Below are 16,887 nucleotides of genomic sequence, written 5' to 3' on the forward strand. Positions count from 1 at the left end.
TGGTTTATATAGGTGTGTCCCACAGCTTGAAATAAAATTAACAGCATTTTGAGGGTAGGGAAGGGTTGAAGGAAGATGGATTGTGAGGCTACATGGATACAGAAGCAGGAGTGGTATACCTGCATTCTCTTACTGGTTTTGCAGCTGACTCTGCCATGGTGGATAACTCTCTATCCTTCTCTGTGCATCAGCTCCCTTATCTGTCAAAGGGGAATAAACCTTCTTCCCAGGTAAACTGCAAGTCTCACTTTTTATTTGTGAAGCAATTCCGGATGGTTCTGGTGAAAGGAAGGCCTTGGAAACTCAGATTAGGTGGGGATGCAGCTTTACGGACTGATGACTGCAACACTGTCCTCTGCCAGTCACTTACTGCTCCAGGGTGTGACATGCCAACGTCCTCACTCACCAAGGGCATGATGGCCTCATGGTACAATATCCTCCCTCTCCATAGCCATAGTGGCCTGGGTGTAGGTTGTGCCTCATGCTGGCATAAGTGGGCCTGGTCTCTGTCCATTGGGTGCACGGTGGCCTCAAGGTACCAGGTCTTCCCCCAGAGCCCCATGATGCGGCATCTCCCTGCAGCCCTTCACTGGCATGCAGGGGTGAGGGGGGAGCCCAGGGCACAGCGTTTCTTCCGCGTGGGCATGCTTCAGGCCACCACACCCAGGTGAGCAACCTTGGAGCTTCCACATCCCCTCCCAGGGCTACGGGGGGGCCTAGGAGAAGGTGAGCGCCCTCCCACTGGCATGCAGCATCCTGGGGGCACCCAGACTTGACATGGGGCAAGAGGGAACAGGGGCTGCCCCCAACCCCCGCGGGTGCCAGGGACCTGAGGGCGCCGCGCCCCCTCCCCCCCGGGTGTCATGGGCCTGAGGGCGCCGCGCCCCCTCAACCTCCTCCCCCGGAGCCAGGGGCCTGAGGGCGCCGCGACCCCAGCCCCGGCCCTGCAGCCCCGAGGCCTTGGGGTCGCCCGGCAGTGCCGACTCCCAGCAGTGCCCCGCAGGCCCCGTCCCCGCCCCCCGGCCATGGCGGCGGCGGAGGAGGCGGGGCGGTGCGGAGACAGGCAGCTGGGCTTTCCCGTGTAAACAGGAGCCGGGCAGGAGCCGAGAGCCCGGGGTCCCCCCGGCCCGGCTGGAGCCGCGCAGCCGCCGCAGGAGCAGCCCATCGCCCGCCCTGGCCATGGGTGGCAGCAGCTGGAGGAGCCGGCCTGGTCGCTGTGCGGGGCAGCGAGGTAACTGCGGGCCCGGCCGCCGCCTTGCCCCAGCCAGGGGGGGCCCTGGGGCCGCGGTCCCCCCCGCGCCCCAGCCGGAGAGGGGATGGTACCCCCGCGCCACAGGGCAGGGGGGGACGGGGGCCATCACCTCCATGGGGACGGGCTGGGTCCCCAACCCGCAGCCGGCCGACGGGGGCTGGGGATCCCCAGTGGCTCAGGGGAGCAAATGACTGGATCCCACCCCAGGGGGGACAGGCAGGGGCAGTGCAGCACGTGGGTCTCACCCACAGAGGTGGCATGGTGCGGGAGCCCACCCCCTATATCCTTAAAGGGCCAGGGGATCCCACCCCCAACTCCTCTAAGGTGTCAGGGGATCCACCCATTCCCTAAAGGGTCAGGAAAGGGCCAGGGGATCCCATCTCCAGCCTCCCTAAAAAGCCAGGGAAGGGACTGGGTATTTCTCCCACCCGCAGGGTTGGGGAGGGGGAAGGACTGAGGAACCTCTCCCCAAAGAGCTAGGGATTTTCAAGTGGCCACTGGCCCTTCCTTGATTTAGATGATTTATATCCATTTCCCATAACAGTCATCTGACTGCTCAGGCCGGGTGCTTCCCACCCATAGTAACAGTCAGTTTAAAGGGGTGTCTATCCATCCCAGTCTCCCTGATATGACGGGGGCCATCCTTCCTCAGGTAATGTGCATATTATAAACTGAATCTGGTGTGTGTGGGGATACTGTTACCGAGGAGAGAACTGCAAGCAACAGGCAGCAGGAAGGAGGAAGGAGACAGCCCCATCCCCCCCTGCTGTCAGCAGCCTAGCCAAGAATGCATTTCCATCTCATAACTCAGACCCAGCCAGGGAAATACAGTTTACAAATGAAGCCCATTTGATTCTTGATTGTTTTGGCTGCAAAGTTATTAATATTTTGATTATAATCCAGCATGGGCCCATATAAGATGCTCATCATTTCTGCTGTTGAGCTGAATATGACACTAGTTGTAGCTTGTGTTTTATTTACAGCCCGAATCTATGGGACAGCTTGCTTGCTATTAACTTTCAGATCTTGGCATGTTGGCTATAGTGTTGCTAAGGAAATAGTGAAATTATTCACATGTAAGTATAATTGGAGAGTATGGTGCCAAATTTTGTGTTGATTATGCCCTGTATGACAGTCACATAGGGCCTAAGTCAGTGCAGAATCAGGTGCCAGGACATAAGGACTTGATTTTTATTTTTCTGAGTTTCGGTGGCTAATACAGATGTCTATAATTCCTAGTATTTTGTTTCCATGAGTGTAAAGGTTCTGCTTGGAAAAATGTTCGTTTCATGTTTATTCTCTCTGTGTCTCTATATCAGATGTGCTAAGTTTACAAGTACAAGGATCTCCCCACCCTCTTCCCCCTCAACTGCCTTACCTGCAAACTCACCTTCTCAAGTTGAATGTTATCTTTGAAGGAATAAATATGACCAAAATAGGAGCAATTAGTTGGGTAGGAAGGTGTCATTTTTATACAGTTCCTTTTCAGAGAACCACACCTCGAATATTTGCATTAGCAGGAAATAAAGAACATAAATATTGGATAATTTATATTAATTGTAAACTGACTGTAGAAACTGAGATTCATAACAGTTGAGAAATACAATCATGATCATTTTTCATTAGGAGTTAGTTGCCAGATAGAAAGGACAACAAGAAAAATTCATCAGTTATCCTCAAGTGCAACATTTAATCTTTTCTTTTTGGAGCTGATTTCAACAGTAGGGAAAAAGTTGAAGGATAATTGACATTTACTGATTTAAAATTGAGTCCTTTAAAACTTAACTATAGGATCATTTACAGTTTAGACATTGTATAACAGGTTTTCTTAATTCTAAACTACCAAGGATAGTAAGTTTATATAACAAGACAAGTGCATAATCACATAGGAGATAAGCCACAGGGAGCTTGAGAGAGGAGATAGAGTATGAGATGGTGGAAGGAAGGGCTTGAAGGAGAGAGGAGTGAACTTGAATTCAGGTTAGGCTATGACAGCAACCCTGCGTCCTCGAGCCAGGCATCAGCACTGTGTGAGTAGATAACCTGTGGAAGGGTAGCTTGTACAACTGCAAAAGGTCCAGAGCAGTGCAAGGCCGATGATGTCTGTGGCCTTGGCTACAGTAAGAATATTGACAAGAAAATATTTTTCCGGTTCAGGATACCAGTGCCTGAAGCTAAAATTCAAGCTCTGAGGACTCATTGCACAACTATACAAAGTCAAATTTGTTGAAACTGTGACAGAAAAGGGCAACCAGAACTCAAAGGCTAGAAAATCTTCATGTTCTAAAACTACTGCCAAGTCTAGAAAGAGTGAAGTGTCTTGATGGGGATTAAAGCCAGTGGCACTAACAGATTACTACATCCTAAATTTGTAGGTGTGCCCTACACAGATTTGCCAGGAAATACCAGGGGCTTTGCCATTATGGATTTAACCATTTGAGTGAGTAACTGCTCCAACATTCACAGATGAGGATCCTGCCACTGCTGGCCCTATCTGATAATAGAACTACTCTGGGCAACATAACATGGGCTCTCCTCTGCTAGGATGCTTCCCTTATTGCTGTTTCATGGCCTGCAAAGGTGGCTGACAGCGGGGTGAGGCAGCTGACAGAGGAATGGGAGAGAGCGAGGTAAGATGCTAGACAGCAGTCCTGAACTAATCGCACTTGCTAAGGAAAAACTGCCTTCTGCACTTCCTAGAAACCTTATTAAAACACTTAAGAACTGGTCAGTCCTTAAGACGATGGACAATTTTAGCCAATATCCTAAGAGTGAATGGAGAATTAACAGAATATGCATTGTGCCCTTTAATCATTGGTTCTGTGATGATGGGGACCCAGGAAAGAACAGGAAACTGGAGTTAGCTATTCAGTTGTAAAGATCTTTTGTTGTTGTTATTACTTATTATTTGTATTATAGTCATGCGCCAGGACCCCTTGTTCTGTAAAACACTGTTTCTAGCCTACCTGCAAAGTGGAAGGGCTGTAGAGGTGAAAGTTTGCACCTCCATATTGGTAGAGGTGTCCTCTGGTTCAGAGCTTCTGGGAGCTGGTAGTTACTGAGACTGGAAGGTATCTGGAAATGGAGCTGAAGGCCTTACTGTTATCGGGAGGCACATGGAAAGATATTTTCCTTTCTGCTGGCTGAGCAGGTGGTTCATGCAGCAAGGCATACGACTGCCTCATTCTGCATCTCACAGACAGAGTTTTCCTGGTGTGGATATGTCACCTTCAGGGCACTGCTACGCTGGAAAAGACAATGGCTAGCCTCCACAGGAAGGGAGAAGCTGCCAAGCAATAGCAGTTAGACACTGATACAGGACAACGTAGGGAGGCTGGAGCAAGTTGCTTTGGACCCCAACTGGAGTAATTAAATACAAACTTTACCGAATAACACTTTGGAGAGCACTATGTTTTAAAAGGCTGTATTCATCCCATGAATCTGTAAGTGCATGGGGCCATACTTGAACACAGCATATGCTCTTTGCATATTATAAACGGTTAACTGCTCTTGTACTATCCATTGTTCCTGCTTACCCTATTTTAGTTTTTATCAGGCTAATATATATAACAGTACAATGGAGAAAATAGAAAAAAAATAAAAGCAGATTGGGGGTAAATTTTTTTCCCAAAGGTTTAGGCACCTAACCTCCATTGACTTTCATTGGGAATTAGGTGCCATTTGTGTCTTTGAGTCTTCAGCATGATCTGTAAGTGCAGCTTCTATTCCTGCAAAAAGGTTTTATGATGTAGAGCCTTCTTAAGTAACAAAAAAGGAAATATAGAATAAGGCATTCAGAATCCTATGAAATATCCTCATAGAAACCTGCCCGGTCTTCTTAAATATAGTCTCTCTGGTCTCTGAGTAATTTTCACTGCTCATCCTCTTCTGAAACTCAGTGCCAAGAAAAATAGCTCACCTCCTTTCTATACTTCCTTTGGTTAGTTCCACAGAATTTGTAGATAATTCCACGTAAGGTGTTCATGAGATCCATCTCCCTCTAATCTGCCCCTTGCCTTGTGGATTTGTGTATTGAAGAATGTTTCATGACCAGACTAAACTAAACCAAACTAATTACCCTTGTCTTGGTTTCACATGTGCTACTTCCTCTCACCTCTTTAATGGTTCTCCTGTTTTCCTTAATGGCTCTGTTTATACTAAGGTCTGAACCACATAAAATCTATTATTCTTTCCGTGACACCTAACTACAAGATTAGACTGGTCAAACAGGATTGTTACAAGTAATTTGCATTTAGATATAGGTCCATGACTGTCCCTCTTCTTACAGACAGCCCCCCAGCCTGAAGCAAATACTCACCAGCAACCATACACCCTAGAAAAATCCTACCCAGGAACCTATCCCTGCAACAAATCCCATTGTCAGCTATACCCACACATCGTCTCTAATGACATCATCACTGGTCCTAACCACGTCAATCACACCATAAGGGGCTCATTTACCTGCATATCCACTAATGTTATATATGCCATCATGTGCCAGCAATGCCCTTCTGCCATGTACATTGGCCAAACTGGACCATCACTACGCACAAGGATAAATGGACACAAATCAGACATAAAAAATAACAACATCCATAAACCAGTGGGAGAACACTTTAATTCCCCGGGGCATTCTGTCTCTGACTTGAAAGTTGCTGTACTTCTCCAAAAAAACTCCAAAAACAGACTTCAAAGAGAAACTGCTGAGTTAGAAATGATCTGCAAACTTGACACATTCAAACTGGGTTTAAACAGAGACTTGGAGTGGCTATCTCACTACGGAAGGTAAATTACTTTGCTCACCCATTCTCACCTCCTACTCAATGGTCGTCATTAGGTCTTAAGTACTGGACTCCACCTCCCACATTGTTCTCAATGCACCTGGATATATATAAGATGCCTCTGTGTTACCTATTTTCTGTATTACTGCATCTGAAGAAGAGAGCTGAAATCTCTCGAAAGCTTATGTCTGCAAATATTAAATTTGTTAGTCTTTAAGTGCCACAGATCTCTTCTTGTTTTTGCTGTATACAGACTAACACGGCTACCCCTCTGGAACTGTCCCTCTTCTGTGTGGGATGAGATTTTTCTCAAATTTAGGAATGAGCCAAGTAAACAAGTCCCCTGCTTTAAGCAATTCAGTTTAACAATAGCTAGTGGTAAATATAAAAAAAGTTTTGGAAGTAATATAGACCCTCATGTTTGGGGTATGCACCAATTTCTAACTAGTGGTGAGGAAACTTTCCTTGTGAGCAGGTTATCCCGTAATTGTCAAGTGCAGGACTTCTTCCTCTGACACAGTTAGTGCTAGCTGTTGTCAGAGACAAGATATTGTAGATGAACCACTGGTCTGATCCAATATGGTAATTCCTATAGAAAAATTCTAATATTACATATGAAAATATGTATAGAACTCATTTGGGGATTTGTTGTGACAAATTATATTGACTTAGGTCATATCTACACTACAGTTAAAGTGCCTTAAGTTATATCGACGATCATAGGTTGCTTTAATAACATCAGTTGAGCACGTCCACACATCACTCCTTTTGTCAGCTGAGCACATCCACAGTCATTGGTCTTGCATCTACAGAGAGAGAGTTGCATCATGGGCAGCTATCCCACTGTGCAACTCACCACCCTCTGTCACCCTCTGCTGCTGTGAGCTATGGGAACGGATTGTGGTGCATCCTGGAGACATGCTCACTGTCCTATAATGCAGTTCTTTCTGTCCCATTATTCCATGGGCTTTCGACTTCCTTTTGCACCATTTTCAACAGCCCCTATAAACTGTGTGCCCATCATCTCTGCCTGACAGTATGGATCCTGAGCTGCTGACCTTTGTGGTGAAGAGCGTTATGAACACAACATGGCTGCTTTGCAGTATTTCAGGAGCTATAAGACAGAGGGTGAATCAGTGATGCCTGCCCTGCTGTCTGCCATGGAAACTAATCATTCAAGATTGCTGCTGGCATTCACTCAGCAGCTTGCCACAGTGGACCGTCAGTACTAAGCTTGGGAAACAAGCACTGTGTGGTGAGATTACATCATGATGCATGTATGGGCTGCTGAGCAGTGATTGCAGAACTTTCAGATGCACAAATTCAGCTCCCTGGAACTGTATGTGAAGCTTGCCCCAGCACTTCCGTGCAAGGACAGCAGAATGAGAGCTGCCCTCATTGTGGAAAAGCAAGTGGTGTTAAAAAGTCCATTGTGGGGGTTACCATGAAGCAAGTGTGCAGGACCATTAATCACCTCCTGCTATGAAGGACTGTGACTCTCAGTAAGGTGCAGGAAATAATTGATGGATTTGAGGCAATGGGATTCCCTAACTGCAGCGGGGTGATATATGGAACGCATATCCCAATTTTGGTCCCCGACCATCTTGAGGCAGAGTACATCAACTGAAAGGGCTACTTATCCATGATCTTGCAGTTGCTGGTGGATCATCGGGGCCGTTTTACTGATATCAATGTGGGGTGGTCAGGGAAGATGTATGATACACTTATCTTTAGGAACACTGGACCATATAGAAAGCTGTATGCTGCGATTTTCTTTCCAGACTAGAAGATTCCAATGGGGGATGTGGAAATGCCCATAGTGATCCTTGGAGACCCCGTCAACCCCTTGCTCCCATTGCTTATGAAGCCTTACACCAGAAACCTAGACATCAGCAAGCAGCGCTTCAACAACAGATTCTGCAGGTGCTGAATGACTGTTGCATGTGCCTTTGGCTGATTAAAAAAGTACTGGCGCTGTCTTTTTGGCCGGATAGACCTCAATGAGGAAAATATTCCCATGGTCATTGCGACCTGCTGCACTCTCCATAATATTTGTGAAATGAAGGGGGAAGAGTTTCCCCAGGGTTGGATCCCTGAGGCTGATTGACTGGCTGCTGAATTTGAGCAGCTAGATACAAGGGCAATTAATGGGCTGCAGCAGGAGGCTATTTGAATCAGGGAGGCTTTGAAAGAGCATTTTGTTAATGGTTCTCAATTATGTCTCTTTAGTTATGTATTTGGCCAGGCCGTGTTTACTTGCCATCTTGAATGACCCCTGTAGTGCTTGCTTCTTGAGCATTAGTTGCAAGGAGCAATTATTCCTACCTATAGCCACTGTGTTTCAATGTAAGCACTGAGCGATGTATGTATGTACTTCACAAATAACGACTCATTCAGTTTCAAAGACTCAAGTTTAATAACAGGATCAAACACAAACAAGCACGACAAAGAACAGTCTCGTGATTAGGACTCTCACAGCTGTGTGACTACAGTTTTTGCTGGGAAACCCGTCCCTACCTGTGGAGTGCAGAGGGTACTATGAGGGACAGGGAACACGTGAGGAATGCATTGAGGGAGTTTGAGGAGGGCATGGACCAGAGTTCTGTAGTGACTGGAGACGCTGTCTGGAGTGGATGTGCTCAGATTGAGGGTTAATGAGGGACTTCAACATCTCTGTCTGGCACTCCAAGAGCTTTATTATCCGCTCCTGCCCCTGTGTCCTTTCCTGGTTATCCAGTCTGAGTCTCTCATTGATTGTCTCCTTCCATGCTCTTGTTCCATCATGTGCTGCATCTGTTGATTGCAGCACTTTGCGAAACATATCTTCCTTATTCCTCATGGGTTTGTGCCTGATCTGTCAGAGACACTCTGCCAGTGTGGAGGAGTGGGTCTTCAAGGGCACATCTGCAGAAGGCCAAGTAAAACAATGAACAGAGAAAGTATTGTGAGTGTGCTCACAGCTGTGAATCACAAAAGTTACACACACCTATTTCTCACTGTCCCTTGGCCAGCTCACAGGTCAGCACGAGTCCCAAATATGGTGAGTTCATGAGGAGAAGGGGCTGGGCAAAGGGAAATGGCAAGAAGAGACAAATGGTGGTTTGCAAAGGGGGTTACTGTAAGCAGCTAGGGAGCCTATTCTGAATATTGGTACCCTTTTTTGCAGACTAGGGCAATAGAACCCGATGTCTCACTCCTAAGGGTAACCCAGGATGTAAGGGTGCATCTCCTGCATGCGTGTGGATTCAGGCCGGCTCTGTATGCTGTTCACCTGTGTGCCACTCTGGTCTCTGCAGAAATAACTGCTGGGTGACGTGGCAGTTTCCTACAGTAGGGGGAAAAACAGGGCAGCTCTGCCAAGGAGTCTTCGGCAGAGGATTGCAGAATACCTACAGGAAAGTTTCCTAGAGAATCTCTATGGAGGATTTCAAGGACATCCCTGTGTACATTAACAAACTTTTCTGCTGTGGCTCCACTGCATGGATGGACAAGCTCTGTTTTTAATTTCTGTCCCTTATCCTTCCTGTACCATATAATAAAGTACATGAGAACTCAATCTCTTCTCATCATGCAGTATCAAAGCAAAATGATCACTTACCAGAGCTCCCCTATCCTGCATCTTGTGTGCCAGAGCCGGAGTGGAAAAGAGGTCCTGACTCGCCGCACCAGTGGACGACCCTGCCATGTGCTCCACGTTATCCTCCAGCTCCACTTTCTTGTCCACCACTTCCTCATCTGGGTTGAGTCTGCTGGCCACTGCCTCCACTCCACCCGAAGTATCCACAGGGCTCTTGGCAATGGAGGTGGAGTCACCACCAAGGATGGCATGCAGCTCCTTGTAGAAGTGGCATGTCTTCGGTGCTGCACCAGAGCGACAGTTGGCCTTCCTTGCCTTCTGGTATGCCTGCCTCAGCTCCTTGATTTTAGCACTGCACTGCTGAGTGTCCCTCTCATGCCTCTTCTTGTGCATGCCACTAGCAATCAGCCCGTAGGTATCGAAATTCCTACAGATGGTGCGAAGCTGCAACTGCACAGCCTCTTCTCACCATAGACCAAGCAGATCCAAGAGCTGCAGTGTGCTCCACATGGGAGAGCTTCTGGTGCTTCTGGTTAGCTGGGAAGATGCTGTGTGAACTGTGTACACCGAGCAAACAGGAAGAGGATTTAAAAAAATCCCTGGACCTTTAAATGGTGGAAGGGTACATACCTGTGTACCCTGACCAGAGCAATCATGATGGACATTGTGGGATGCCTCTTGGAGGCTAATTAGGGCAACATAAGCAAGCACGGTGTCTACGCTGACACTGCATCGCTCTGTCGCAAAAAGCTCTATGCCACTCGTTGAGATGGTTTTATTTTGTCAGCATAGCAGGGGAGTTATATTGGCAGGAGGAGCATTTCAGTGATTACACCTTCACTGTTTTGTCGACGAAAGCTGACTTCTGTCGACGAAACTATGTAGTGTAGACAAGGCCTAAAATTAGAGTTAAGATTACTCAACACCTCATTAGATCGGGACCTTGCTTTGATCGTGGGATGAAAGACAATCTAGACTAGACTAGAATCAGGAGACTTCAGTTCTGTTCCTGGCTCTGCCACAGATCCCGGGTAAGTTACTTTACCATTTTGTGTCTCAATTTCCTCATCTGTGTAATAGAGATAGGAACAGGATGTTGCAAAGTTAAATTTAATGTTTGTAAGGTGCTTTGAGGTCCTCAGATGGAATACATTACAAAAATGCACAGTAGTATTAGTATTCTGAGTTAGTAAGAGCAACAGAAAGCTTTGGCAACCCTTATTTAAAAAAAAAAATCTGTCTGGCTAGTAGCTTAAATAGTAGATCACTGATCCTGTTGAAATGCAATGTCATGCAAAATGTTACTGCAATGACAATTACTGTAAAGGAAATGCTGTCTTCTGCAAAGTGAATTGACTCAGTTTGCTGACCTATGGCAGCATGACAACACACTAATGATGGGGTTTCAGTTGTGATTTAAAAAAAAAAGTCCTGGAGTAAGGACGGATGGAGAGAAGACAGTTATGTGGGAGAACAGAAGGGTCAAGAGACAAAGGGAGGTGGGGGGAAGGAATTGAACTTCATTCCAATTCAATCTTTCTCTAAGTTTTCAGTCTGGCAACCGAAGTCTCTGCACTGGTCAAGTCTCTGCACTGCCTCCAGCTTGCTGAAAAACAGGGAAGTATAGCTCCATATCTGTCTCCTTGAAACCCCCTTGACCAGCCCTGTACAGGACTGACAGGTTCCCTGAACACCTGGGCTTTTCAAATGAAAGCCAAGTAACATAACTCTTCCCCCTCAAATGGATTCTTCCCCTCTATTTACCCCAATGTTTGTGTGTGTGGTTTATATACTGTAGCAACTTTTGTCATAGCATCTGGCTGCCTCAGCATACATTTTTAAAACAAGCCCCCAAAGTATCAAGTCATTCTTATTATTTATTTAGATTTATAAAAATGCTAAAAAGGGGGCTCATCCATATGTCAAGTATCCATAGAGCATACCTTAAATAAAAGAGAATGACTATAGGCCCCCCATTTTATTTTTAAAAGCATTGCAGTTCCTTTTTGAAGTACGGTACTGCAGTTCTGTTCTGAAAAGTGACTGTGTACAAATGGTACTTTCTTACTCAATGGTACCTGCTTCCTCTGTATGTTCTGGGTCAGATCTGCTGACTCTGGTGACCAAAATAAGTTGTCAATATGACAGACTCTTGTAGTCATTAGTCTTGATTAGCTAACACAACTGTGGGAGAGGGAGCTGAATTCCATTCTCATCAGCAGGGCTGTTTGCTAAGGCCTGGTCTACACTTAAAAATTAGATCAACTTAGCTACACCATGCAGGGTTGTGAAAATTTCATGCCCTCAGTGCCGTGGTTAGGTTGACCTTACTCCTGGTGTAGATGCAGCTAGATTGACAGAAGAAGTCTTTTGTTGACCTAGCTACTGCATCTCAAACTACACTGATAGAAAAGCCTCGATGTAGGAAGTGTCTCTGTTCACCGCTGTAGCTGTGCTACTGTAGCAACTGTAGTGTAGACAGACCCTAAGTTTCAATCAGCAGTACTTGGGCAAACTCATGGAAGACAATGAGGGTTGCACTGAAGTCACTGAGAGCAGAATTTGGTCTGCAGGACCTCTGCTATTGGTGTCAACGCACCAATAGGCTTCGGCCCTGATGTCAAGTTGACTTTCAGGGTGGAATTTCAGCTGTTGAGTTAGTTTGAATCATATCAGCAGGAGTAAGCAAAACCCAAGAGCAAATCAGACTCTGAGTGTGTCAGCTTACACTTCCTATTCATTAACTGTTTAATGGGAGATGGGGGGGGATTCATTTCAGTATATGGCAATACTGCCAGTGATGACAGAGATCCTTTTCCTCTTACACAGTTATATTTACAAGCGAGAACCCTTGTTTTACTTAAATTTGTCATTACCACGTAAGAAGAAAGTCAGTGAAAGAGCCTCCTTCAAACAGAAACCAGACCTGTAGCAAGCTGAGGGGGTTCCTAAGAGGGCTATTTATATCTGCTTTCACTGTCACTGGCTCCTTGGGTCATCCAGGACAGAGGAATAATCTCTTTGATCTCTCTATTTCTAGTTGTAAAAGCTCAGCGTGTTATCGAGGGTGAATCAGAGTGAGGCCAATCTGTCCCCTGTTATAATCCCTTGTAACCACAAAATCAGCAGTCACAAGTGTAAGGTGAATAGAAAGATCTAAATGTATTACTGTATTCTAACAATCTTATCTGAAAAAAGATGGGTGGAATAAGCAGGTACATTTCAGTACAGGGGTTCTGAAACGTTTTCATAGCATGGACCTCACTGTAATAGGAGATTCTTTTGCTTGCTCCTCTTCTCCCATTTACAAATATGTTGGAACCACGTCTCCCCTCCCATTTACCATGGCGTAACAGTTGACCTTGTTCACCAGCTTGCTTCCATCTGTCTCCAGTTTTCCATCTGTCTTTGAAACGTACTTTTGGCTACTTGGAGAGTAAATGCTGGACTCGTAGAAAGAGAGTTGGCCATGCTTTTTTTAGTAAAGGAAAGCAAAAGTCTTTAATAAAAACAGTACAGAAAGGTGGCATCAGGTAATAATTTAGCTGGGGTGGAAACAGACTATGAAAAATGGATGTGTTAAGTAGCCAGTCTTTTTTCCTTGCGGTGCCAATGCCTCTTGGAAACCCACCAGCTGTTCGACTTGTTATATGACTTTGTTTGAAAACCTATCTTTCAAGTATATATAACTAGCTTCCCCTGCAGCTTTGTATCCAGGGTGTTCTCTGTTAAATGTGATTGCTTTCCTCAGGGCTTGCATGGTGAGGATGCAGCTAATGAATGAGGGCAGGTTCTATGTGAAGATGAACAGCATTTACCAAACCTGAGCAGGGAAATACTTTGAATATCTCTAGGACATTATAAATACGTAGCGATCTGTAGTGGAATAGTGTTTTCTTGTTCCAAGTAATATATACACATGTGCAGAGCTAAATACAATCAGCTTGCTGCTTAGCTCTGAATGGAGAGGAATCATGATTCTTTTGTGACTAAAACACTGGACTGGAAGATAGGCGATCTGAGTTTTATTCCAATATATGTCACAGACTAACTGGACAAAGTCACTTAACCTCTCTTTACCCATAACCCAGACAATACCTGCCTTTAAAGGGGTGTAGTGACCCTTGATTTTTTACTGTAACTTACTCTGAGATCCTTTGATAGAAGGCACAGTAGATGGACAAAAAGTGGTAATTGGGTTAGTGCAGTGGGCTGTTTTAAAAAGTTGTTAATTAACTAGAAGGAAAAAGAATAAAGTAGGTAAAATTTACATTAGTCTCTTTATTAGGTCAGCTCAGTCCTAAAAACTATTCAAAAAGCAGCTTCTGTGGTCAGAACACAGAGGGTGAAAATATCTGTCGCTCCCAGCAGAATACTGAAGCCAATAAATGTGGTATAAACTTTCAACTTTCTAACTGCATTAGTGTTCTTATGCAGTGTGTTAACACTATATTTCAGTGAAAGATCTTGTTTCTTTTCATGCCTCAGAGCTTTTTATAATTGTCGTTTAGCAACTCTTTGTATGAGTTTATTTTGTTACAAATGACCTAAGGATGATAATGACGTAGCACTAGTTTGTGTTATTCATTACATGGCGAGAGGTAACTGTGGGTGATAACCTTACTGACAGAGACTCATGTAGTTATGACAGTCTGTTAAAAACAACCTTCTTCCAAATAAAATAAAATAATAGAACAGAACAGTGGAATTAGAGCTGCTGTTTTTCATTAAATTTAGGATCAGAGAAATTAATGAAAAGATGTACTGTGTTCTAAGAAGTTCATAGGCTGGATCAATTTAATTCCTGGTGTAACTCCACAGATTTCCATGTCCCTCTCTGTCAGCATCTATCAGGCCTACCTCAGGTCTCTCCTCGTTTCTCCCTACCTTTTGCTGGTTGTGCTCTGTTTGTGTGGATTCAGCTACCTTCTCTTGATGACTCACAAATTTTAAGTGATTCTGTGACGACTCACAATTGTGAGCATCTCACAGCCTTTAATATATTTATCCTCACGATACCCATTCGAGTTGGAAAGTGCTATAGTCCCCATTTTATAGATGGGGAACTGAGGAACACAGACTAAGGGTGGGATCTACAAACGTATTCAGGTGCCTAAATCCTATTTTTATGTGCCACTGTGATCCACAAAACTCTCAGCTGCTTCCTAACCTGTGGACACCTACACTTGTCCAACGCTACATTTTTGCATTAAAAGTTCCCTAGGGGCCTGTGTTTCTTGTCTGTGGGTATGCCCACTACTGCCTCTCTCTTAGGTGCCCAAGCACCTATCTTCCACCTAAACCCTGTGTTGATCCATAAACTGAGGGAAGATAGACAGAGCTGCGTGTGGGGCCTGGTTCAAACACCATGCTTAAAGACTGCTTAACTGCACAAAATATTTAGCCCAAGGGTGTTAGTAGTCCCCCAAGATGTGGGAGACCCCTGCCAAGTCCCCCCCATCTGCCTGATGCATGGACAGTTCATGAACCACCTGTTCAGGAAGGCTAGCCTCTGGCCTCACCCATTCCGCCCGAAGCCCCGCCCCTTCCACCCCCTCTTCCATCAGAGCCCCGTCCCAGGTGGCCTGAGCACCAGGCTGCCCGGGTGGGCCCAGTCAGTGCTGGAGCACCCCAGCACTAGTGCCGGGCAGCCTGAGCACACCTGGAGGCCATGCCCCAGCACAGCCCCAACCCACCCTGACCCCAGTCTGGTCGACCCATGCCCCAGCGTCGCCCCACCCAAGAACCAGCCCATCCTCCCCCCACACTGCCGCCAGAGTACCACTGTCCCGGCCAGCACGAGCGCCCACACGGCCCAGGGCTGGCCCGTCCACCCCATCCACATGCCTGAGCCCCAGCCCCTGCAACGCCAACTTGGCCTGGTCCCTGCACTATTGACTCAGCCCGGGCCGGCCCCCACAGCACTGACTCGACCGGGCCCTGGGCCAGGTCCTGCATTGCCGACACGGCCTGGCTGACCCCGCCCCACAGCACCGACACAGCCCTGCTGGCCCCAGAGGCACAGCACCATAGTGCTGGCCTGCACCACACACCAGCCTATGCCACCCACCTGCTGGCTGGTGGCTGGCCCGCCCCCACTGCCGAAATGCCAGCCACCTGCACCCCAGCTCCCAACTGACCGCTGCCACAGAGGTAGTTGGCGACTGCTGCCTCCAAGCTGCTGCCAGGCCCACTTGAGCGGGATGTAGCAGGAGGGGGTGGAGCCACACCTGGCTGTCAGGGGAAGCTAAGCCTTCCAGTGCCTTACACACCCAGTGCCCATGTGAGGAAGGGATCTGTCACCTTTCAGACGAGTGCTCTAACTGCTGGGCTATGGGATATTCTGATGTGAGGCTCCCTCAGTCTCTCCTGTTGAAGTGGTTCTACTCAATATTAATTATTTAATTAAAGTGGGCCAGAGAAAGAGTTAAAATCACTCTATTGCCCAGTGAAAGGTGGCAATCCCTATTCATGTCTCTTCTCCTTATCGGGCAGAAGAGGGACTCCTGTATCCTGGGTGAGTACCCTAACCATTGGGCTAACGTTATAGGGGAGGGCGTCCTTCCCTGGGTCTGTTTTGTGGCATTAAGTGGCCCCTGAGCATGCCTGCCGGATTGGGCCCCACACACAATTTAGGGGAGGAGTGCCTATCATTCCCCAGCTTGTGGATCACTAGCAGAGATAGGCACCTCCCTCTATCCCGGACTTAGGTACCTATCTCCAAGAGTGGGGCAGAGCTGACCTCGCACCCGGCTTGTTGGCATCTCTCATTGGCTATCTGACGGGGCTCTCCACCTCTCCACGGGGATGGCTTTTGTGGATCACATTCCATGGTGCCTGTCTCTCCCCATTCATTGTATAGGAGCCTTGGTGCCTAACTCAGGCTTTGTGGATCCCAGTGTTGTTCCTGTGATTTTTCTAGGCACCTAAAAGTTAGGCTTTGCGATGCTCAGGGACAGCGCCCAAGTCCATTTTGTGGCTCTGGGCCTAAGTGACTTCCCCAAGGTCTCTCAGAAAGTCTTCTGCAGAACAAGAACCTTTCTTCTTCACCTGTCTTCCCCTATGCAGTCCTTCTATATCTGGCTGTGCTTCCAACATACTAAAGAGACAAGGTGGGTGAGGTAATATCTTTTATTGGACCAACTTCTGTTGGTGAAAGAGACAACCTTTCAAGATACACAGAGCTCTTCTTCAGGCTCTGTTTCTTCCAACGTTCTGTCCAGGATGGCTTATTGCCATTGCAAGATCAAACGGTCAGAGGTATTTCTCCTAAATTC

General features: G+C 46.6%; 1 protein-coding gene across 3 annotated transcripts in view; it reads left to right on the plus strand.

Moving 5' to 3' along the window:
- The first annotated feature begins 790 nt into the window (after positions 1 to 790).
- Positions 791 to 16,887, plus strand: part of MARCHF8 (membrane associated ring-CH-type finger 8) — a 159,907-nt gene continuing 143,810 nt past the window's right edge. For all 3 annotated transcript variants that reach the window (XM_067539097.1, XM_067539105.1, XM_067539111.1), the window contains exon 1: positions 791 to 1,231. The gene's annotated coding sequence lies outside the window, so the exon portion shown is untranslated. The remainder of the gene's footprint in view (positions 1,232 to 16,887) is intronic.

This window comes from Emydura macquarii, unplaced genomic scaffold (genome assembly GCF_026122565.2).
Source record: "Emydura macquarii macquarii isolate MOO-44397 ecotype Brisbane River unplaced genomic scaffold, CSIRO-AGI_Emac_v2 contig_67, whole genome shotgun sequence".
Taxonomy (NCBI): Eukaryota; Metazoa; Chordata; order Testudines; family Chelidae; genus Emydura; species Emydura macquarii.